The sequence below is a fragment of the Monodelphis domestica genome, chromosome 3 (assembly GCF_027887165.1).
Source record: "Monodelphis domestica isolate mMonDom1 chromosome 3, mMonDom1.pri, whole genome shotgun sequence".
Taxonomy (NCBI): domain Eukaryota; kingdom Metazoa; phylum Chordata; class Mammalia; order Didelphimorphia; family Didelphidae; genus Monodelphis; species Monodelphis domestica.
This window is the reverse complement of record NC_077229.1, coordinates 356,377,226-356,400,569: the sequence shown is the minus strand read 5'-3', so window position 1 is coordinate 356,400,569 and position 23,344 is coordinate 356,377,226. Positions and strand designations below refer to the sequence as shown.

The 23,344-nt window shown below is 36.0% G+C and overlaps 2 pseudogenes; one reads left to right on the top strand and one right to left on the bottom strand.

Moving 5' to 3' along the window:
• Positions 1-9,653: 9,653 nt before the first annotated feature.
• On the bottom strand, positions 9,654-14,158 carry LOC100023359 (cyclin-T2-like; annotated as a pseudogene).
• Positions 14,159-18,843: 4,685 nt separating this feature from the next.
• Positions 18,844-21,740, top strand: LOC107651726 (E3 ubiquitin-protein ligase RNF19A-like; annotated as a pseudogene).
• The last annotated feature ends 1,604 nt before the right edge of the window (positions 21,741-23,344 follow it).

Here is a 23,344-nt window from a genome sequence, read left to right as displayed (position 1 = left end):
TGAATACAACACGCCCATCCTGCCAATTAAAAAACCAAAAAAAGGACCCGATGGCAAGCACATCTATAGATTCGTACAGGATCTAAGGGCAGTGAATAATCACGTTATAAAGAGACACTCCGTAGTTTCTAACATACATACTATTATTTCATCTATTCCTAGCACAGCTACATACTTTACAGTAGTAGACTTGTGTTCAGCTTTCTTTTCCATACCAATACATGAAAACTCCAGGCATATTTTTGCTTTCACCTGGAAGGGCTCACAATATACCTGGTGTCGGCTGCCACAGGGTTATGTCGAAAGTCCGAGCTTATTTGAGCAAATTTTGAGCCAAGACACAGACAATATAACATTTAAAAATAGCAAATTAATCAAATATGTAGATGATCTACTCTTGGCTTCAACAGATGCAGAAACATGTCAAGAAGATAGCAAACACCTTCTTTTGGAATTGCACAAAAGAGGACATAAAATCTCTAAGGATAAAGTTCAATGGTGTCTCCAAAAAGTAGAATATTTGGGATTCATCTTGACTGCGGGTGCTCGTTATATTTCTCCAAAACGAATTGAGAACATTCAAAAATTGAGTGCTCCTACCACTAAGAAACAGCTGAGAGCAATTTTAGGAGCAACAGGGTTTTGTAGACAATGGATTCCTTGCTATGGGGAAATCACTAAACCCCTTATAGCATTAACAAAGGATTCAGTTCCTGAACCCCTCAAATTAGAGCCTGAACACTTGTCAGCTCTAACAGATCTGAAAAAGGCTATCATGTCTGCCCCTGCTCTAGGCATCCCAGATTACAACAAGCCATTTACTTTATATGTGCATGAGCGAAGAGGAGTAGCCTCTGGTGTGTTAACTCAGACTTTGGGACCTTCTCAGCGCCCAATTGCTTATTATTCTGCCCAACTAGACCCAGTAGCAGCAGGAGCACCACCATGCCTTAGAGGAGTAGCTGCTACAGCCTTACTAGTAACAAAAACCGTTGATTTAGTATTGGGATGTCCATTAACAATAATGTGCCCACATGAGATTGAAGCATTATTGGTAAAACATAGAACACAGGCATTCTCGGATCAGAGAATTACAAGGTATGAAATAACCTTATTAAATAGTGAAAATATTACCTTGAAACGCTGTTCAACTCTTAACCCTGCCACCTTGCTTCCAGATTTACCCACTTCAGGAGAACCACTACATAACTGTGAAACATTAGTGTCCATGGCAGAAAAGCCTCGAGATAATCTCTTGGACACTCCCTTAGACAATGCAGATCTGATTTTATTTACCGATGGTTCCTCTTTTATGAGGGATGGCATACGTTACACTGGAGCTGCCGTAGTCTCAGAATTTGCCACTGAATGGTCAGCTTCACTACCTTCTAACATTAGCGCTCAAGGAGCAGAACTCATAGCTCTAAAACAAGCTTGTATAATTGCCAAGGATAAAAAGGCAACAATTTATACAGATTCTAGATATGCTTTCGGCATTTGTCACTCAGTCGGGATGCTATGGCTCCAAAGAGGATTTTTAACCTCAGCTGGAAAATCCATAGCTAATGCAGAAATTATTAATGAAGTTCTTTCTGCTCTCAAACTGCCTAAAGCCCTAGCTGTAGTTCATTGCTCTGCCCATACAGGTGGCTCTGACCCTGTCTCTAGAGGAAATGACCGAGCAGATGCCGCTGCAAAACTAGCAGCCATAGAAGGACCTGGATTAATTTTAACATTAACAACCACTGATAATTTAAATTTATCACTCTCCTATAATGAAAAGGAAGTGGAAAAATGGAAACAAAAATTTAAAGCAAAACAAATTAATGGAGTATGGGTGTCATCTGAAGGAAAACCCCTGCTCCCTAGAAGTTTCTATAACCAAATTTGCCAATCTATTCATAAAAATGGTCATTTTGGCACCCAGGGCATCGTGGACTCTGTCAAGAGAGTATGGATAGCCCCTGGTATAACTACTGTAGCCTCTAAAGTATGTTCAGCCTGCCCTATTTGCCAGGCATATAACCAACATGCATATCGTGGAAAAGCCTTTGGGGGACGTCCTCTGGCTTACACACCTTTTGAACACCTACAGATAGATTTCATAACAATGCCAAAGGCTGGACGTTATAAATTTTGTCTAGTAATTGTAGATCAACTAACCAGATGGCCGGAAGCATTTCCTACGACCCGAGCCACAGCAGATTTTGTTGCAAAGATACTTTTAAAAGAAATTATTCCTCGTTTTGGCCTACCAGCACGTATTGACTCCGATAGAGGGAGTCATTTTACCGATTCTGTCTTAAATCAAATATATTCTTGCTTGGGGATAACTCCAAAATTCCATGTTCCATATCACCCCCAGAGCTCAGGCCAAGTGGAGAGGATGAATAAAGAACTTAAGACTATGATTGGCAAATTATGCACTGAGACCCATTTAAAATGGCCTGAAATTCTCCCTCTGGCCCTATTTTATCTTAGAAGCAGGCCTAGAGGAGACTTACATATTTCACCATTTGAGATGCTTTTTGGACATCCGCCTATACAGGCTAAGCCTTTCTCCCCGGCTTATACATCGCTATTAGGGGGAGATATTACTATTGCTTCCTATATACAGGAGTTACAGCACAAACTACGTGAACTTCATGAATCCGGAGCTGCAGTACAAGCTGGACCATTAGACTTTTCTCTGCATGACCTGAACCCAGGAGATAAAGTTTATATCAAGAATTTCAAGCGAACTGGAGCAACTGAACCTTCCTGGGAAGGACCATTTCAAATATTATTAACTACTCCAACATCTATAAAGATTGGAGAAAGAGACTCTTGGATTCACTGCTCACATGTGAAGAAAGCATCTTCTGCTGAGACTGATTAACTCTATCTTATCATATGAATTGTGACTCTATCTTATCATAAGAATTGGAGATAATAATCCATAGACAAATGGATGCTGGTTTTTTTTCTCTCAAGAATATATTGAATTACTGATTTTTTTTCTTATTTTTTCTTATTTCTTTTCTTTTATTTTTTATCAGAATATTTGATTTTTTTTCTCATTTTTTGTACTGAAGGTACACATAATTAATATTAATATTATTTTTTTCCCTGCAGTAATACAAGTTAATATATATACTCTTGCTATAATATCAATATATGCCTAAAAGCTTTAAACTATGGGAACCTGCCATTTATTGATAAAATATTATAGGACTGTGATTAATGTTTGTGTCTGATTCCAGGAAAAGGGATAAAAACAAGGAGCACAGACTAAACCTGAATAGTGCCAATAGAGCACACATGAAATATTAAAGTGAGACTCAAGGTTGCGACGCTTAACTTATGTTTAAGTCGTAGGACTTCCTTGTATCTACACTCCTTTTGAAGTACTCAAACAAGTACAAAGCTTGACTATCATGCTGGCTACCTATATCTCTGAAGGAAAAAAATCAGACAAGGGAATGACATTTCCCCATCAAAATAGAATTCTAATTCTTTTCTTCTTATATTATGGCAACTTCCTGTAGTCTTGGCTACAAATGGCTAAGTGAAATATTACTGCATTCTGTCCTACATACTTGTGGGATAGAAATTACTTTAAACTGGACCTATACAAGGTCTATTTTGAGTTTTTCTTATGTTTTTGATTATTTTTTCTATTCTTTTGATAATTGACACATACAACCCCATAACTGAACATTGCATTCTGAGCTAAACTTGATATTTTTTTTTAATACTTACTTCAGGGGGGATTGTATTTTAATTTAAAATCTAAGAATTTTTGAATTTTTTTTGCTTGAGATTGTATTTTTATAAAAATCCAAGACTTTTGTTTAAGATTTTACTTTTATAAAAAATTCAAAGACTTTGATTTTGTTTGAGAAAAGATCTTCAAGAAAGAAGCTTGAAACTTTTATATCCAGAGAATGAACTGTTGCAGAAAGATGCCAAAAACCTACACTTCATCAAGAAGATCAAGAATGAACTTTGGATGTGATTGATTGGACTGAACTTTTGATTGAACATTTATTGTAACATTTATGCCAAAAGGGACTGCCCCTAATTTGGCTTTCTGTCAATGCGCCTAGCAAACATTGGTTTTGCTTTCTTTTCTTTTCTATTTCCTCTCTCACTATTCTAATTTCTCCTAGAAAATTGAATATTGTATATATCTTTAGTTAGAAGTGAATTTAGAACTACAAAATGATTATGTTAAATGATCAATGGGGAGACTAGTCTCCCAATGATCATCAGGGGGGATTGTAAACCTCAAAATTCCTTAGACTTATAATTGTTGAAAATTTCACCATTGGGATATTTCATACTTGGAAAATTTCTTACTGATAGTCTATTGGAATGGGAACTCCATTGGCATGGGAGGTTCCTTCTCTTCCCTTCTTAAGATTACTTTAGGACAGAAACCCTTTGCTGAACAATGAAAAGGACTTTGACCTATGCTTAAGCATAGAACAGGAATTTCTTTGAGTCTTGATTGATTTTAGAATTGATACAATGGAGATACTCCACCCTATTCAGTCCTAATAGGATTGAGTAAGGGCTGCAGCCTAGATCAAAATTTAATTATTCCAATCTCTACCATACTCAAGTTAACAGGATTTAGAAAGGGCTGTAACAAAGGAGTATAGATTTAATCATTTGAAAATATGACCTTCAACAGACATGTGCAAAAAGCCAGAAACCTCTGGGCGGTCCTGGGTTAAGCGAGAGCCTCCATTGACAGGCAAATTGATGAAGAGTGATTGGTAGATGTGAGGACTGAGGGGAGGCAACTTGGATGGTTTCCTTAAAGATAGGAGGGTCTGGAGACTCGAGGTGGTGGTTGTGGAGTTTTTGGGTCGGTGTGGTTCCTGGGCTCGGAGGAAGCTTGCTCTGAAGGAAGCTGAAGGTGGGGGCCTCTGAGACTGTTTCTCCATTTTGGACACGTGAGTGATAGGGACTGATCTCTTTTCTTTGCCCCAGCTATCTAAGGGCTTGGGCCTTTTGGCCCAGCCTAAACAGAAGGGGTATTTAAGCCCTATTCCCTTCTCTCCCCTTTCTCTCTCTATATATATCTCTAATTCCTTTCTTGCTCCTATTGTAATTAAACTCCAAAAAAGGCTGACGGCTGACTTGAGTTTTTCATTTAGGAATTACATAGCTGATTCCTTGGCGACCTTAAATTAATATATATCAGTCTTTTAAAGTGATTCCCTTGTAACAATAGAGAACCTCATCTTCTTGGAAATGGAAGTAGGGAGAAAGCCCCAGTAGTTTTTACAGCCAGTTTAAATAGAAATTTTTTATCTCACCCAGGTGGGAATCTCAATGAGATTAGAGGGCATCCTGGGAACTAGAGCAAGGACTTTTGGGGATTGAAGTCCGGGGTTCAAATCTCTATTTTTCCAATGGCAGGCCTTCAAATATTTGAAGTAATCATTTTTTTTCCTTTTATATCATTATCATTTTGTTTTCCTTTTGAAGTTAGTATTACATTAATGGCATTTTAATTCAAAAATATTCTCTTTTCCATAAGTTTTACTAACATAATACTGTTTATTTTACAAAATGTCACAGCAATTTCACAATGAAATGATGCAATTACCTTTTGCCTCATTCTTCTCTAAACTAAATTTTTCTCTTTCCTTCAGTTAAATTGAATTAAAAATATTCATTAAATTCATTGTTATTTTCAGCATTGCTAGGCACTTGGGAAAAAATTGAACTTTGTCCTCAAGGAGCAGATATGGGTCTTGGAAGATAAAACATACATGAATTATCAGATACAATGCACTGTGAATATAATTTAATGAAAGGCAATTTTATAATAACTAGTAGCTTTAGGAAATATCTAGTATAGTAAGGAATTACCTGAGCTTGGCTTTGGAAAAAGCTAGGAATTTGACAATTATTTAAGTTTTTAATATCATATTAGGTGATTTCTAAGCCTCATATTATTCATGTATTTTCCCTCTACCTTCAGGTTGTTTTCTAGTATGTTAATGGTTATCTAAACAAGTTCTATTTCAAATAAAATGCAATACTTTTATTGGCACATCAGCACAAAACAAAGCATTTATATTACTTTTAATTATCTGTGCATTATGATATACTTCAAATAGTCTCTCAAAGCTTATGATATTTTCTGTTAGTAGCTGCTTTATTTTACTGTGGGAAGGCTGTGACTGCTTTCGTTGTAATTAATAGAATGTGTTACAGAGTTACGTATTCAGTGGGATAATATCTTTGGAGTCAAAATGCTATTAAATTATTTTCAATTTCACAAAGTAAACAGTATGATAATGGCATGAAAAAAATATTCTTACACCATAAAATTAAAATTTAATAGAGAATACCAGGAAAACCCAAAGCAATGATACAATAGGTAGTCAGAAAAGGATTCCCCTACCAAGCTATTATATTAATTACAGAAGAGGAATAGTAGAAAAAGTCACATTAGAAAACAAGAGAACAAAGGAAAATTCATTACAGAACACTCTTTTTAAATAAAAATGCATACTAGAGGTTTAATTAGAGACTGATTTTTTTTTCGACACAGCATTCTCTGATTATATAAACTATAATCACAAGTACAATGCACAATTAGTGATAGTTTATTGTTGGAATATAAAGAAAAATTGTGATAGCGATAGTTTTACTTTAATTTTTATTGTGACGGCTGCATTCACCTATAAAAGAAACATGACATCACACACAACATACTTCTTGGAGTATTCAGAATGTAGATATCATTCTGAAGGCTATGGAACAGTGATCCTTGTTTGCTACTAAAATAACATATATGGTGTTAAAGTTAAAAAAAAACTTACTAATTTTTTACTATGTAGGCTTTTATGAATTCTTTAGAACTCAAATCACATTAATACATAACCATTATTAACAGCTCTGTGTCTATATTACTGCATCAAGCCAATAAACATTTAAATGCAATTCACATTAAAAAATTATATAAACTTTATTTTTGTTCCTTTTTTTCACCTTCAGAAAACTAGGGACTATTTCTATGGCCAATCTGGTCATAACAATTCAGGAAGACATCAATTCAATGTCTCACAGATATATAGGTGACCATCCATGGCATAGGATACCCACTTAGTGGTGAAGTGTCCCATTCAGCAGCTCCCAATAAGGCCTATATTTAAAGATTAACATGACAAAGTGCCACCCATTTTTTCTTTTATTTTTTTAGATTATTGATGGATTCTGACACAAGAAAAATAAAGTTATTCTGTATATTTTGTTATACTTACAACAGCTCCAATCCTGCGTATTTATGGTAATATCTAAACATACAAAAATGTATGTAAATTTTTCTCCACTTTCTTGTAAACAGTTGTCAGTATACTCTTTTATTCCTTTATCATTGAAACATGCAAATCATATGTACAGCCAAAATACACAAAAGAAAACAATGTACACTCATTCAAAAGCTAAGAAGTAACAAAAACAAAACAAAACAAAAACGGTGGCTTCAGGATTCAAATGATAAATAATCAATGCTTGAGGGATCCTATTTGCCTAGAAGCAGCCATTTGTTCTACTGTTCTTAGCTGCAGCTGTAAAAATACTGAGATTGTTCCACCTTCCATGCTATTATAGTATTTATAACACTATCATATGTGTAGATAATACCTGTTTACTATAATCTCTTCTTTTCAGAGTGAAGGATAAAGCAGCACTTACATATATTGAAACAATGGCAGCAACAGCTGGTGTTGCCTTTGCTAGATCATGAAGTTTTCAATTCTAACAATTCTTAAATTAAAAATGTAAAGGAAAATTTGAGATAAACAATTGATTACATGTTCATGCCTTGGACACAACAGCAAATCCGGCATTCCGAATGTGTCTTTCTAGTCTATATGCTGGCTGTTTGTACTGTACTCGTGATTGGCATCAGGACCGTTGGTCTCCACTGGCTTCTTGTCTAGTTTCATGAGGGTGCTGAGATGTCAGTAGTCCACCTGAACTTTTGGAACTTTCGCTCATTTTGGAGTGGTAGTTGTGAGATGCAACATTGATGTGCAACTTCTTTCTTGTAGCACTGGAACTAGAGGAATTGCCACCATCACTACTCAGGCCAACAGGAATCCTCAGAACCGTGGATGATATTCCATCAGTACTATGCTTATTGCCACTAGTACTGCTGCCACTATGTGAATGGGAATGTTTGTGTCTGCTACTGTGATGGTGGTTGGAGGAATATTCCTTGTACTTTTCTTTGTGGTCTTTACTCACATGTGGGCTTGAATGCTTGCTTTTTCCACTGCCCCCATCAGAAGAACTGTGCCTTTCCAAAGAAGAAAATTTATTTTCATTTTCAGTTCTTCTTTACTAGAACTTTTATCAGTGGGGGGGGGGGGGAATTGGAGTTCGCAGTTTAAGTGATCCACTCTTTTACTTTTTTATCCAAAATGTATTTTTTCTGGTTTCTCTGCATTCGCAATAGGAATTTTCATTTTAATAAGAGAAGTTACAGAACTGCTGTTGGCTGCCTGCAATTCATGTGTTTTTTGTGGGGCTTCTCTGTTTGGGCAGCTACATAATGTTCCCCTACATCCAGTTCAAGTGGTTCTAGCTTTCATTTCCCTCTCTATCTAATGACATTTTCTGAGGAACTATTACAGAAGCAGAAGAAACTGGCCCATGGCGTTTGCTGCTTCCTGCCTTGTGAATATATTCTTGTTTAACTGAAGAATGATCAGTTTGTCAGACCTGTGATGTAATCCTGAATGTAATGACTCAGCAAGTCCTTGCTGGAAGTTGATGTTGTATTGACTTCCAGACATTGAACCCTTCTGTTTCTGTGAATATATTTGTTCTGTCCTTCTTGGTTCTTGATGTTGAGGCCATTCTTGGTGTGATCCCAAACTGTATGAGGTACTTTGCATTCCTGTCATTAGTATTGCCAAATTATCAGATGTATGACTATCCTGAACAGAAATATTTCCTGAATTCAGAGGTACTGGAGCAGGAAATGCTGAGATAGATGGTTTTTGAAAGCTTGCATTTGCAGTCACATGAGTAACACTAGCTACTAAAATGGAATTCTGTGCCAGAGATGAACCAAGAAGAGCTGTTTTAGACACCTGTCCATCCCCTTTTGATTTTCTAGCCACCTGATTAGCCCTTCATTTCCATATCCTCTTCAATCTATTAGGAGTTTTCTACAAAATTTGTAGGAACTAGTGAGTCAATTCATCTAGTAATTCTAAGGTAACTGATGGATTCACATATTCACACCAATGCTTTCAATCAGTAGATACAGGAATCTCCCAATTGGACCACTTGCAGGACAAGTGAATGCACAAACATGCTGTCACTGTTGGTTTATATTGAAGGCAAAAGGCAGTAAGTTGTGGACAAGATGCTTGTTTTTCTAGGTTAAGTTTAGCCCATTGTAATCTTTAGCTGCTATTCAGGCTACCAATTTTAGACTTATGCACTGACAATCAAGAATATGTCATCAGAAAGCACCACTACAGTTGTCATTGTGCATTTAAACCCTTTGTGCCAAAAGACCCTTGTACAATACACTGAACTGTAAACAGGAAGGTACCACGACTCTAAATGGTCCAGTCACCTGTTGCAACAAGGGTAAAAGACACATGAAGGAGGCCCTACAGTAAAGGAAGCTATAGTGTGCTCCAACAGTGCAACAAAGTGGGACAGGATAACAACCTGTTGGTAGCCATGAAATAGGATGTCTATGCCAACTTCTTGCTTGTTCATTAACTGGGTACAGTTCACCACATCTATATGTGGGTGTTCAATGGTGATCTCAAAACCCAGAGTTTATAGCATTATACTTTCAAATATAACCAGTTCTGGGGTCTGCTGAAGATCTTTGTGTCCAACAGTAGCTCTTGATGAAGACAGTCATGTGCTACTTTGATGACATGTTCAAGTTTTCTTGGCTGCTCTTCCAATTTTGCAGCCAAGAATAATGCAGTAGGTGCTATTAGCTTTGTAAAACTAGTGTATCCACATCAGGCCTACAGTGTATAGTGCTCTCATTCCATTATGTATTTATTGAATTGTGGTAATTAGACAGGCCAAGGAAGATCCAAGGAAAGATAAATTCAATTTGAGACCATCCCTTCACCATTTCTGTTTCACTTTGTGAAAGAATGGTGCATATAAAACCTGTGCATGTAAACAATTGCAGTATTTGTTGTAAGTTGAGAGACATTTAGTCACTGCCCCATATCTTGGATAAAGTTGGTTGACTGCTGGAGGTATGAGAGCTCCTCATCAGCCTCTACTTCGCAGGGGTGGCTCAGCGTGTTCTCTAGCTTCTCCTGGCTGAAGAGCCAGCAAGAGACAGAATACTTTTAAGAAGCAAAATATTTTTTTCTAGTTCTAAGTTTCTGAAATTAGTCCAAAATGGAATTAAAGCACCGTATTCGGTACAATGGAACAATACACTTTGTACACACATTAATTTAAGCAGAAGTCCATATACAATTTAAAGGTACTTCTAAAATATGCTCTTTTTAGTACATTTATAGAAGATGCAGGTGGGATGTATTTGGAAAGCCTATAAAGTATTTCACTTCTCTCTATTTAATTAGAAGTAACCATAGTTTTCCTAACATAATTACTTAGAATAAATTTCAAGTTTACATTTATAGCTAATATTTTAAACAGATGACTCTACTTAAGAGAGACTATGTTTTCACACTAAAAATATCATTAAGCATATTATAAAAAAAGAATGTTGTCAAAAAGAATTTAGTAAAAATAAAGGGAAGTTTCAAGATATATATTGGGAGAAAAAGAAAGCACAAAATAAAGCCTATTGTTTGTTCTGTTTCTCCATATAATTAAGCAATGTTTTTTTTTTTAGAAAAAGAGTCCTTGTCCAAACATCAAAAGTACAAATTACATTTACTGAACAATGCTGTCTTGAAAAACCTCTAATTTGTTACCTCCCTTAACCATTTATAAGTTGTAGTAATTAAAACCGGGTTTATTAGCCCTGGAAAGAAAAGTGAATCATGTAAAAGAGTAACAGTTTTAGAATGGTTGAGGCAAGATAAAAGAGTGTATATTTGAAATAACAATAGTAGAAACATTGTGGAGAAAAAGATGGAAAAATTTCAAAATGAGAGATATTCTATGAATTCTCTTTCCTTTTTATTTTTAAGAAATATTTTTGAAGAAGTTTTGAGATTTGAAGAATTTCCTAATAAATAAACACATATTTAAGTTTTTTGTACTAATGAATTTTAGTTTCTTTGTGTTAGGGGGAAATATGACAGAAAAAACTGTACATGTAATTTTTTTTTTGTTTTAGACTGGTGATGTCAGTTTACAGTTCTCAGTAATCATGAATTTTAAATAAGAAATGTTATCAGATAATAAAAAAAATCACATTTTAGAATATGGGAGTTTTAGAGACCTCAGAGGCTATTCAAAATTGATATACTTATATGGAAAGAGGTAGTGTAGACAGAAATACAGTATAATATAGCTAATGAGGATCCGCCCCTTCCAAAGGAAACTCTTCTCCAATATCTCCAAAAAGTGATTATTTAATTAATTAAATTTATTAATTTCATTAATTAATTAAATTAAATTATGAGGCTGCTAATTGCTATACTAGCTTTATTACATCAAAGTAGTGAGAGTAAAGAGAGGGAAATGTAAGAAAGAGGTAGCGAATTGATTAGATGACTGCCCTATTTGCTCTTTGATGGAATGAAGCTCACCACCAACAGGGGTTCATTCAGGTTCCCAGCTCCAACCAGAAGAGAGTGAGCAGACTTCTTTTATTAAGTTTTTATTTTATTCTATTATTTTATTAAATTTTCTTCACCCACTAGCTATTCCATGTCAATTCTCAGGAACCAATCATGATTCTTTAATTTGCCTGGTAATGGCCAGGTGGGCAATGCCTATGGGATCAGTTTCCTGTCTTGTTGATTTCAATTTCCTTTCTCTGAGGGTCTGCACATCTCAATGGTAAACAAACTCCAGGTCATTGATTGATGGTGTCAAACAAAGCTACATAATGGGGAGGGAAATTCCCTTCCCACAATTCCCTGTGATTTAATGAGATAACTTAATTTTCTGCAAAACAGTGTTCCATTTTTGTTTCACTCATTTATAAAGGAATTTTAATGTCTATTAAATACAGTTTACTTTTTACATTTTTAGTCATCCCACCTTTGGACAACCAAGTATAATAAACCTAATAATTTGTGTATATTATAGATCTTCCAGTAATAATAAGAGTATGGTATACCCTTATCCTCCTCCATGCCAGTGAAGATTTCACTTTTTGAGTTTCAATATCCACAAAGCATCAACTGTTTATAATACATTCTGATGATGATAGGTGCTTTCTACTCTAGTTGTTTTCCAATTTATTGGTATCCTTACTAAAATGTGTTACCCAGAAAAGGGGGCAATATTATAGATATAATGATATCAGGGAAGACACTCTAGTTCCTAAAGCAATTTCTTACTTAATAAACCCCTTGGTTCATATTAATTTTTAATGCAACATTATGTTTTTGACTTGTATCATCTATAGTATGGGAAAAAAGTGTGTGTATATGTATGTATACATACACAACCCCCTCCTTCACCCTTGTCCATCAAGTGACTTCTACCAATGGGTAGTATTTCCAGATTGCCTCAACCAATCACATTGCTTCCACATCCCTCTATTTTTTGCTGGGTATAACTGTTACTCTGAATCATTTTTAATTTGGTATATAAGTTTTAATATTCTTTGGGCATAAAGAAAGTCCTCTCATAGGACTCTGAGTCATTTGGTCTTGACCAGAAGTCTGGCTTTATTGTGGAATGGGACCTTTCAATAAACCTAATTCTTTTAGCCTTGGAGCCTTACAGACTTGCTTACTTTCATTTGCATTCTTGTGGTTAGAAATTATATGACAGGAGTGTGTGGGATTGTGTATTTATATGCATTTAAACAGATAGACAGATAGACAGACAGACAGACAGACAGATAGATAGATAGATAGATAGATGGATGGATAGATAAAATCATACATAAAATATTATGAGAAAAATCCTCCTAGCCCCTTATATGAAGATTAGATTTTAATGTTATCAGTAGTCTTGAAATAATCATAATTGTAATTCTAAGATAGTTTGCATAAGTCATTATTTTAGCAAGCTTTTGTGAATATTCTGGCATAAGTATCAAGGTTTTAGATTAAGTTAATAACTACTTTTATAAAGTCTTAATGCTAGCCACACCCTTTAATGTTGCTATATCCAACACCCTAACTTCTGATTCATGTATGAGAGAGGAGAAACTGCAAAGGAGGGATATCAGATCCAGTTGAGCAAAAAGCAGCCAATGTCGGGGAGGGGCAGAAAGGAAGAAACCCAGGATTCCAGGAAAATCAGAGGCTATGAAAAACTCAAAACTGCCACTTCAACAGTTGAGAGACTGAGCAAAGGACCTCTCTGGCTGGGGGTCTCTCTGGACATCCACTGCTTCATAGTGAACTCCTGTAACCTCTCATTCAGATCAAATATTTTAGATAGGACTTTGAAAGAAGTGATCTACTGAGAAAATTCTCTCCAAGAATTATTCTCCACCTCTCTATCCCCCATTTGTCCTTAACTCCATCATCCTAACTAGATTAGCTAAGGATTGGGGAGAAGTCAACAGCTGATCAGAAGAGGAGTCAAGGGCATAAGCCTGAACCCCCAAGATTGGGGGGATCAATCTACTAGTCAATAGGGACTCTTGCTACCTACTTTCCTTATCCAAACTTTCATCTCTCCCTTCCCTGAGTGATTCCTCATTAAAGGGTTGCTACTTAGCTCAGGTCTGTCTGCGTTCTGACACTAAAGAAGGGGACTGAAGATTTGGGGAGAACTATACCTCTCCTCAAAGAGAAGGATTAGCTCAACACCCTGGGGAATGAACAACTATACACAAAGAACAATCCTATCCCCTGGACTGAGGAGTAACACCAGATATTAAAGAGAATATGGGGTATTTGGAGTACTGGAAGGACTCAGAGGCAGAGAAGTCTAACCTGTCTCTCAACAATAGCTGAGATGGAGAAGGGAGGCAGTGAATCACTTCACTAAAGCTTTTGCTTCTAAGTAAACCTCCACTTTCCAGACCCACTCTCTGAGGAGACATATTTAGTCCTTCGAGGAGACATAACTGGGTGATCTTTCCCAAAGGTAAGCAAGGGGAAAATCCATCCCTTTCCTCTCTCCAATTTCCTCAACCCAATCTCTGTCTCTCTGTCTCTCTCTCTGTATCTCTGTCTCTGTCTCTCTGTCTCTGTCTCTCTCTGTCTCTCTGTCTGTCTCTGTCTCTGTCTCTCTGTCTGTCTCTCTCTGTCTCTCTCTCTGTCTCTGTCTCTCTGTCTCTCTGTCTCTCTCTCTCTCTCTCTCTCTCTTTCTCTTTCTCTCTCTCTCTCTTATTCACCAGTGTAGGTGGGTGTGACCCTCCTGACTAGCCATATATTATATTCATTATATGCCTGATCTTCAGTTCAGAACCTGGTACCACTCATCACCACCCATTCTTAACCCAAACATAACTAGTTCCTCACTTTCCATCAAGTGATTCTTAAGTCATGAACAAAAGATTTCTTTTGCCAAATAAGGGATGCTTCCTAGTTGACCAAACCAACAAATGTTGCTTCTCGGTTTCTCTATTCTTTGAGGGGCATGACTATTGTACTATCTTTATTGGTATAAAAGTTGTCTAATTCTTTGTGGTATCAAGAAAGTTTTCTTACAGTGCTCAGGGACCTCTGGTCATGACCAGGGATACAGCTTTGCTGTGGGATAAACACCCTCACAATAAACCTCTTTCTTTATGGCTTGGATATTTTTATCATTTGTGTATCTGTGGTTAGAAAAAAATTACACAACAATATTCATATGTATTCAGACAAACTACCATCTAGTTCTAGCTCATTCATCTTGTACATATGAAGTTGATTTTTAGACGCTAAATGCAGGATGTTACATTTATCCATATCAGATTTTATCGCATTAATATAGGCCCAATACTTTAATATACAAATAATTGCTCCTGTCATTAAAAAAAAGTCTTATCTTCTGACGTAGAACTGATAGTAACTATTGGTCCCAAGGCAGAGGAATGGTAAAAATTAGGTAATTAAGGTTTATTTACCCTAGGTCACATAGCTAGTGTTAAGGGTAAAGTTTAGGGTTGAGACTAAATATATTATTTTAGTGGTCACCAGGTATTTAAATTCTAAATCCTGATGAAATACTCAGGTAAGAATGTGATTTTTGGTGGTTTATTTACAATAGAAAGAAGAAATTAAGAAGAAGGAGAAATAGGGGAAAGGGGAAAGATCTACTCTAACCTGGCCTAAGTCAGGGGGAGTTTAAATCTAACTCAGCTTCCAGTTAGGTGGCCTCTTTCAAGATGAGGGACCTCCTTGGAGTCTGGAACCTTCAGAAGGATCAAGGAAAATGAAAGCCAGCCTTATAACTCACAGTGTGGTCTCTTTAGGGAAGCAGTCTGAGGTCGCATGCACAACCAAGTCAAGCTCCACTACCCAAATCCACCAAAACCACAAAAGCAACAAAAGTCCTCAAAGTCCCCCTCACAGGAAGTGACATGAACTATAAAGGCAGTTCTTTACATTACTTCCTGCATCTCATATGGACCAACGGTGGCTTAAACTTGGCTTAGGACAGCCCAGGGGGTCAGTGAGTTATTTCTAATTTGTCACTTGCAAGCACAAACAGGTCACAGACCATCCTCTCCTACAGTTAATCCTTAAGTGGGGGTGTATACATTCCTGGTTGCTAGAATTCTAAAGACTAAGCAGAGTGGAGTAAATCTAAAATTCACTCTGGGAAGTGTCTGATTCCAGATTTAAGCATAAGACTTCCTGTCTTCAAGTCTGGCTTGCAATCCATTAAGCCATCTACCTCCCCCCTTGTGTCTCCTTTCTTTTTTAAAATTTCCTAAAGTACCATTCAATCACTCTAAGTTTTCTGTCTTCTGAAATATGTTAGAGATATTTATGCCTTCTCCATGTTCATTGATAATGATGTTAGATAATACAAACACATATGAAATGTTAATATTTGTTCTTTGGTTTTCAACCATTTCTGAGTTATTTGATTGTATTTCTGTCTGCTCATATATTTCCATCTAAGTGCTTTGCTCAAATATAAGTAAACAATCAAAAAATCTCAACTATTGGGGGAATAACTTTGACAGAAACTGCTGGGAAAACTGGAAAACCATGTAGAAGAAATTAAGCATAGACATCTTAGATCACATACCAAGACAAAGTAAAAATGGATACTCAATATAGAAATAAAGGGATAGTAGTAGTCTCTCAGTAACCAAGGATGACGATAGTCTTTGTACATTTTCATCTATGATAGATGAGTGTGCACAAAGACACTTGTGCGTGAAGGAGATTTAAGTGGAAAAGTTGGTGCACAGAGACAGTCCCACTCTCTCGGTGTTGGAAGCCTGGGTCCAGTGGCACGAAAAGTCATTACACCTGGAGACTTCCTCAGCTGCATTGGATGGCCGTGTTGTCTTTTGTGCTCCAACACGCCCTAACCAAAAATAAATTAAGTAAACATGGAAAAGTTTACCAGTCAGACTTCTGGAAAAGGGAAGAGTTTATGACCAAACAACACACATAGAACATTATGAAAAAATAAAATGGATAATTTTAATTACATTAAACATAAAAATTTCTGCATAAACAAAAGTATAACCATTATTGGAAGGAAAGGAGAAAGCTGGGGAGGTCTTTTATTTTTTTTAGCAAGTATTTCTGATAAAGAATGAATTAAATAGAGAACTAATTCAATTTTATAAAAAAATAAAAATCACTCCCCAATTGATAAATAGTAAAAGGATCTGATGAGGCGGTATTCAGATAATCAAAACCATCTATAATCATATGAGGAAATACTCCAAATGGATGTTGATTAGAGCAATGAAAATTAAAGCAATTCTCAGATACAAATTCACAACTATCAGAGTAGCTAATATGACCAAAAAGGCAAAATGGCAAAAGCTGGAGAGAATGTGGGGAAATTGGAACACTAATGCACTATTGGTTGAACTGTTAACTGAAAGAACTAAACTGGAGAGCTATATGGAACCTCACCCAAAGTACCATGAAACTATGTATGCTTTTTAACCCAGCAATATAATTATTGAATATGTATCCCAAAGATATCAGAAATAAGCGGAAAGGGTCTACTTGTAGATAACTATTTTTAGCAATTCTTTTTGTAGTGGAAAAGAAGAGATTTTATCAATTGGAGAATGGCTGATCAAGTTGTGGTTAATGGTTGTAATAGAAAATTATTGCATCAGAAGTAATGATGGAAAGGATGAGTTCAGAAAAATGTGGAAAGATTTATATGAACTGAAGCAAAGTGAAGTGAACAAAACCAGGAGAACAGGTCATAAAGTAACAAAAGTATTGTAGTATGATCAACTATGAAGAAATAAATGCGTTAGCCAAACAATGTTCCAAGAGAACCCCAAAAGCCTCATGACAAAACACACACACATCCAAACACACACAAATGCTATAAATAGCAAGAGGGGGAATTTTTGGAATTTTATTGCTGATGCCATCCTTTTTATTTCATTCACGAGTTCATTTTAATCCAAATCCAAGACACAGTGATACACAGTAATTTAACATAATACATATAAATGAATACATACAATATATGAAAAATAAATTGTCACATACTACCTTAGGGAGGGAGGGAATGAGGTACAAAATTTGATTTACAAAATGTCAGAGAACAATTGTCAAAAATTGTTTCCGTGCAATTGGAAAAAAATTAAGTTAAATTTTAATTAAACTGTGTCCAATAGATCATTTAATTTACCTAAAAAATTGTCAAAAGAAAAAAAAATACTTTCACAGTCTGTTCTTAGTGAAATCATGATGGATTTTTGTAAGTAGCATTTTCTCTTCTTTATGTTCACTTAGAAATACATCATTATTTTTTTAAAATTAGTTTTTAACAGTGTTCCCCCAGAATTAAAGTTAAGAGCCCATGTCAATGACTGGAAACTTCTGTTCCATTTTTTAAAAATAGGTGAATATTTGTTTTTCCCACCCATATGGTATCATTTTATTCTCCATGGTCATTTAAAGATCACTGACAGTATTTCAACCAAAGTATCTGTTGGTTAATGCAACACTTTGTAACAATGAAATTCACATAGGTCCAGAAAACTGATATCAAGAGAAGATAAGTATTTTCTTACTAATTGTAATTTATTTAGGAATACAGTCCCTCTTAGTCATATTTTCGATTTCCATTTCAAAGAGTATTCTCATTAGCAAAGAAATGAAAAATAAAATCATGTTTAAATACCCACATTTCTTCATATCATCTCTTATTCTATTTTATCTTGAATCTGTTTCTTTTCCTCAGTATGCTTTAAAAAATTCTGTAAAAATCCTCAAACTTCAGCTGATTCTATTCATGATCCCATTTGATATTCATGATCCCACTTTTGCATTCGGCTTCTAATTAATGATCTATTTCTTTACCTTATTCACCTCTTAAGTGGATGTCTTTCAAAACATCCATCTTTAGGATTCTTATTTACCAACATTAGCTTTTTAAGAAAAAATTCAATGATCTTTTTCTTACTCATCAGCATAATTTTTATTTTGAATCTCCAGAGTTTAATTCTTGAAAGTATTCCTTATGACTTCCTCCTCTTGCTGCTGCTATTACTGCTGCCACCACTGCTACCAGGAGATAGGCCTGGACCCAGTAGGCAATGATACCTTGGCCCTTGTTGCTGCTGCCACCACTGCCACTCCTGAATTGAAGTTTTAAGATGTCACTTCTTTTTTAGCTGAAAGAAGATGCATAAGATCAAAACAATACACATGCATAATTACACCTGCACAGTTGAAGACAGAGGGGATGATATTGCTTTGCTAAATGCATCTATATATTCCAGATGGTGGTAGACTTCAACCAAAAAAGAATATCTGTAAAATCAATCACTTGGATATTAAACAGTTGTGGACATTCTTCAGCAGAAACTAAGGATTATCTCACCTCATGGCCAAATCATAATGCAAAGACAAGAACAATGACTTATTGCTAATGATGGTGGAGGGTTGTATGTGAACACTGACCCTCACTCAGTTGTAATGAGTATTCTAGACATGAATTTGCATTGGCAAATGGAGTCAGATTGGGACCTTCAGTCTTCTGCCTCATCTGTGAGTTTGCCTTCTGTCAAATAGGCCCCCCAAAAAGTCATTTAGGTCATTTCTATTTAGGAAAAAAAAAAGGACACCAAACATAAATCAAAGGATCTCAATAGCAGGGTGGATGGAATTGCATGTATTGAAAGTATACATTCTGAAATGTGTACTGATAAGAACAGTTTTCTCCATATATACCTCCTCTGACAATGGAACAATCATCAATAGCAAACAGAGTGGATAGTTTATGAGGTGTCCTTTATGTTTTTTTGTGACATTCTAAGGAAAGATTTCCTGATATAATGACTTGTCATCTTAGATCTTGTGTGGATTGCTTACAACAATATCTGAGAATTGAAATCTCTGAGAGTAGAGTTAATATCAGATGCCCAGAATGCACTGAACGATTTAATCCACATGATATTCACTTGACAGTAAGTGATCATATACAGATGAATAAATATGAAGAATTTATGCTTAGATGGTGGCTTGTTGCAGACCCTGACTGTAGGTGGTGCCCAGGTCCAGATTGTGGATATGCTGTGATAGCATTTGGCTGTGCCAGCTGTCCAAAATTAACTTGTGGACATGAAGGCTGTTGAACAGAGTTCTGCTACCATTGTAAACAGATTTGGCATCCAAATCAGACCTGTAATGCTGTCTGACAGGAGAGAGTCCAGAGCTTACGTCTGAGAACAATATGTTCTTCTTCTATTAGTTATAGCTAAGAGTCTGGAGCAGCAGCTGATAATATAAAACCATGTCCATGATGTGCTGCATATATAATAAAGATGAATGATGGAAGTTGAAATCACATGACATGTGCTGTCTGTGGTTGTGAGTTTTATTAGCTGTGTATGAAAGAGATCTCAGATATACATTATTTAAGCCCATCAGGATGTACTTTTTGGGGAAAGAAACCTTGGAGCCACAAGAAGAAAATACTATGGCAGCTAGGAATACTTGTTGGTACTCCTATAGGAATTGATTTAATAGCTGGCATTGGTATTCCTGCAATGATTATTGGAATCCCTGTGTATGTTGGACTTAAGATTCATAATCAGCATGAAGACAAGGATATTTCAAAGCACAAATGGAATTTGGCCATATCAGGTTCTGTAACTTTGTCTGTAATAGTATCTCCAATTGTAGCTGCAGTAACTGCAGGCATTGGTGTTTCTTTTATGTTGGCTTATGTTTATAGAGTCATTCCAAAATCTCTCTATCAAAGTGGAGATTGTGGAGTGTCAGCAAGCAATGTAAAGGGAATCAACATTGAATTTGATGATGAAAATGATATAAATATTGGTGGAGCCAATATAGCAATAGATGCAACTTCAGTAGCAGAAGCACGTTACAACCCTAGTATAGGAGAAGGCAGTGTCGGTGGGCTAACTGGTAGTTGAGTGCAAGTGGAAGCCACATGGATCGAAAAGGAGTTATTCAAGACAAATTGAGTGAAACAGCCAGCATCATGGCCCTAGCTGGAGCTAGTATAACAGGGAGTCTATCAGGAAGTACAATGGTCAACTGTTTTAACTGGTTGGAAGTACAAGCAGATGTACAGAATTAATGGTACAGTCTAAGTGGAGAATCTGGCACTATCAGTTTGGGAACAGTTAGTGTATGGAGGTACAAGTCGATATTGAATCAGAACCAGTCAAATTTTGACACAATAGTGGAAGCAGTAGTGTGGAGGATGGAAGTGGTGCTTTTGGCCAAGATCATGCTGGTGGTTCATCTGGTGGCATGTCAAAAGGTAAAGCCAGTGCCAACAAATGGTCCAAAGAAATAGCAAGCAAAAAACCTAAAAGTAAACTGAGGAAAAAGAGAAGCATGAAGATAAATGAGACCAGAGAGGACATGAATGCATAACTATTAGAGCAACAGAGCATGAACTCCAGTGAATTTGACTCACCATCTCTCAGTGACAGCATTCCATCTGTAGCCGACTCCCACTCAAGTCATTTCTCCGAATTTAGTTGCTCTGACTTGGAAAGCATGAAAACTTCCTGTGACCATGTCTTCAATGATAATCACACACTTTTTGCTACTGTTAACATTCTTCCTGAGTTAGAAAATGACAGCCTGGAAAACTCTCCCCATCCAAGTGATATTCCTGTACTGACTACCCCAGCTGAAGTTCCACCATTGTGTTATATTGCTGAAGAGCGTGGGAGCTGTGTGACGACAGCCAGTGTAGATCTCTCTTTTGGTGAGGGACTAAAGGAACCAAATAACAACGATTCACAACAGGTTATGGAATTAAATACTACAATTCAGACTGAAATTTAGACGTTTAAGTGCTGCAAGATATTTACCGCTGAACAGCCCTGTCTGGAGCTGGTTAAACTACCTGTGACTACTGTAAGTTTCAAGTTACCAGCAGAAGCCAGGTTTTGTAATAATGATGCAATCATATTTTATATGTAACAAGGCAAAATGCTTCATGTGGATCTTAGTTACCAAATTCTTATGAAATGAAGTTTTAAATGTACTTTACAACAGGACAATAAACCATAAGATCAATGTTTTGTGTGTTTGCCACAAAACTTTGCTTTAAAATACATACTTGTGTATTCAGATAGAAATTTGGTTTAATTTATAATGGATATATAAAATACTAATGTAATCCTACAATGTTTTGTGTGTTTGCCACAAAACTTTGCTTTAAAATACATACTTGTGTATTCAGATAGAAATTTGGTTTAATTTATAATGGATATATAAAATACTAATGTAATCCTACAATGTTTTCATGAAAACTTGAGACTCTGATAAATGGGTAGTGCCAATTAGGAAAACCACTAAGGGAAACTGTTTAAAAGAAGCAGGAGTCTCCCATGATCCTTGCAGGTTATTCTAGAATAGCTGATGTCCTTTATAACATTTCTACTCATAACTGGCCACAAATTTTCCCCATCATCTGGGGTGAATCATATGCAATGTGGATATACAGAGCTTAATGCAGCCCATTTACTACTGTTTGGATACTTGTACACTTTGATCAATGTAATGGCAATTTTTGCACAACTTTGAACTAGAGAAACATGGTATGTGATATATCTTGTATAATGTTTATAACACTTTACTAGAAAGCTGTAATGGTAATTAAGTAGACAGACAGCAAGAAATAATGATAAGATATGTATACAAAATGTAAAACAAGACTCCATTGGTTTATAAGCATTTTAAAGAAACAGTTACTTTTTTTTCATCAAGGGGAAGAATGTGCCCCACTGATTCTCAGTGCCTTTGGAATAGACTGGGTTTTAAGTGCCTAGTTGTTTGATGATTTTACTGTGTTATTTCCTAGAACATCCTCTGTGGCCACCTAGGATTCGAACTAAAATCTACAGATCACAAAATGACCAAGGTAGAGAGGAAAACACATAATACTTATTGATAATGATGATGATGAAAAAGTATTAGCCCACCAAAGACTCACTCAGGCTTCAGTGGACAGCTTTTACAAAATAGCAGTTTGCAAAACGCATGCCCATCTCCCATCATTGAATTAAAGCACAGTGTAGTGCTTGCAAAGGTATAAAAAAAACCAGTTCCCAACATTGTCAGCTTTATTACTTTTAACTTTTGCTCACAAAAGGAAGTTGACGTTGGCCAAAGTGCTTACATTGTTACCTCTTCTGTCTGATTCACTAAAATGCAAAGCAAAGGACTGAAAAAAAATGAAGTAACAATGTTCCATCTTTTTTGTTTCATGTAAGTATTGCCATTATGGTGCTACCAAGAATTTTGATTTGGTAAAAAGAAAATTGCTATGGGCTGCAGTCCTCTTTCATGACTCTTCCTTATGAGTTCCATTAATATGCTTATAACACTAGTGCCAGTTATGTTATTTGATAAAATTTGTTTATGATATTTGAATATGTGTTTGCAATCCAATTTTGCTCAATAATATGCATGTTAACTGCATACCTGAAATAAATGTGTAAGTACTAATAAAAAAAAGAAAGTTTTCCTTATGTTCTCATTCCTCCCCTCCCCATCTCCTTACTTTGATAAAAGTCTTACTAATTCTTTCTCTGAACCCTTTTAAATAACTACTTCCCAAACTTAGGTTAAATGTCAGACTATTGTTA